Genomic DNA, 1,865 nt, shown 5'->3' on the forward strand with positions numbered 1-1,865 from the left:
AAATGTGTGATGCTTAAGCTTTGGAGAACCCATCTGGTACTTGGGAGGCTAAATGGTACTTTTTAAAAGGCTAGGTTCAGGCCTAGCCATGCAGAGTCCAAAGAATTCCACTTCAGATTTTAGGTTTACCCAGGGCCAAAAGACAAATCTACAAATAGCCTTTGGCATTCCCACAAACGTGTAAAACCAGATGCTACTACTAGATGTCATGAATGATCCTTGTAGTTTACTTGTCATCCTTTAGGCTTTTAGCTTTCTTTTTTTGTCATGTGCACTGTGGCCTCTTTGACTATACCATGCTCCCTTCTTTGCAGTACCAGCTTTCCCCAGAAATCTGGGAAGTAACAAAGGCTGGATGATGTTTCAGTGAGGGGTCTGCTGGCGTATGCCCTAAACAGAAACTGAGTGAATTGTGGGGTTTTCCTGAGTTCAACGTACCTGAGCAGAATGAGGAAGGACAGGTACATACAGTCTCAAATCAGTGGTCATGCTTTATCTATACACTCCTCTACTGTGGACAACAACACAGGATAGGAATTTGACACTTAGTTGGCTTGCTCCTCACTACACTCTCATAGCTTTTCAACTTAAACAACATTTGCTATGGTCAAAGATGCAGTCTAGTGTGTCTTAAATTCCAATTGATTGATTGGTAGATGAGTTAGGATGCTCAGTGCATACTGTTTTGTAGACCATTCCATGCCGCCATTTTTGATCCCTGCCTTTGGTATCATGCCATGTGATCCCTCCAGAATTCATCTCAACATTTATCATCATGAATAAACTTTCCAACCAGCTCTGAGAATTCATTTCGCAGAAAATAGAATATCCTTGAATGGCAATAACATTTCTGGACCCTTCTAAGCCAATCCTGGTGGATAGTAGAGTTCTGTCAGTAATTGGAACAATGATTCTCTGCTGGTCCATGATGAGCAGATTCCAGACACCTTTGATCAAAATGGAATGGGATGATCTCGACTATTTGACTGTTAAGTATTCAAAATGGTTTTTGGACACCCCATTTGCACAAAGGAGGTAAGAACTCTACTGAAGACTTTTGGGGCTTTTGGACCTTGCTTATATGTTTACCAAGGTACTGGTCTGGGAGGACATCTCTGGACAGTGGTTTATCTGTAGTATCTCATCATTTCTTCATGATGCTCCCTAGAGCCTGGGAAATGGAAAGGATACAGTCACATTAAAATCTAATCTCTAGGGCCGGGCGGTGGTAGTGCATGCCTTTAATCCTAGCACTTGGGAGGCAGAGGCAGGGAGATTTCTGAGTTCAAGGCCAGCCTGGCCTACAGAGTGAGTTCCAGGACAGCCAGGGCTACACAGAGAAACCCTGTCTCGATAAACAAACAAAAAACATACAAAAAACAAACAAAAACAAAACAAAGCAAAAACAAAAAAAAAACCAAAAAAATCCAATCTCTGGTGTATGAATTTTGGGCTGTGCACAATAGAGTGGGCACTCATCAGAAGTAACATTTGGAAATTTTTTTCAGTTATGGAAGAAGAAACATTTGGCCATCAACTTCAAGCCTGTATGTGTTCATATTTGCGTCCCAGCCCTTGAACTCTTGTGTCTCCAGGAGAAAACTTTTGGTGGGGTTGCTGCAGGATCTACATGTGGATCTCTTTGCTTGCCCTCTGTGCATGGATAACACAGGTGAGGTTTTGCCTACTTGGGCATATGATCCCTGAAAGTGTAGTTGTGTCTTTATCTCTCCTCGGAGTACACGGGGTCTTCACATGCTCTGTGCTCACTCCATTCTTGAAACTCTTGCAAACCTGCTCCCCAGTCACGGTCTGACCACACGTTATTAGACTTTTGCTGTGTCCAGGAGAACAGCCCTGACTGG

At 42.9% G+C, this 1,865-nt stretch overlaps 1 long non-coding RNA gene across 2 annotated transcripts in view; it reads left to right on the forward strand.

Annotated features, from left to right (window-relative positions):
- The window catches only part of LOC116076009, a 4,950-nt gene extending 3,284 nt beyond the window's left edge, over window positions 1–1,666 (forward strand). For both annotated transcript variants that reach the window (XR_004112780.1, XR_004112781.1), the window contains 2 exons: window positions 753–1,035; window positions 1,509–1,666. This is a non-coding gene — a long non-coding RNA (uncharacterized LOC116076009). The remainder of the gene's footprint in view (window positions 1–752; window positions 1,036–1,508) is intronic.
- Window positions 1,667–1,865: the final 199 nt, after the last annotated feature.

This window comes from Mastomys coucha, unplaced genomic scaffold (genome assembly GCF_008632895.1).
Source record: "Mastomys coucha isolate ucsf_1 unplaced genomic scaffold, UCSF_Mcou_1 pScaffold4, whole genome shotgun sequence".
Lineage (NCBI taxonomy): Eukaryota > Metazoa > Chordata > Mammalia > Rodentia > Muridae > Mastomys > Mastomys coucha.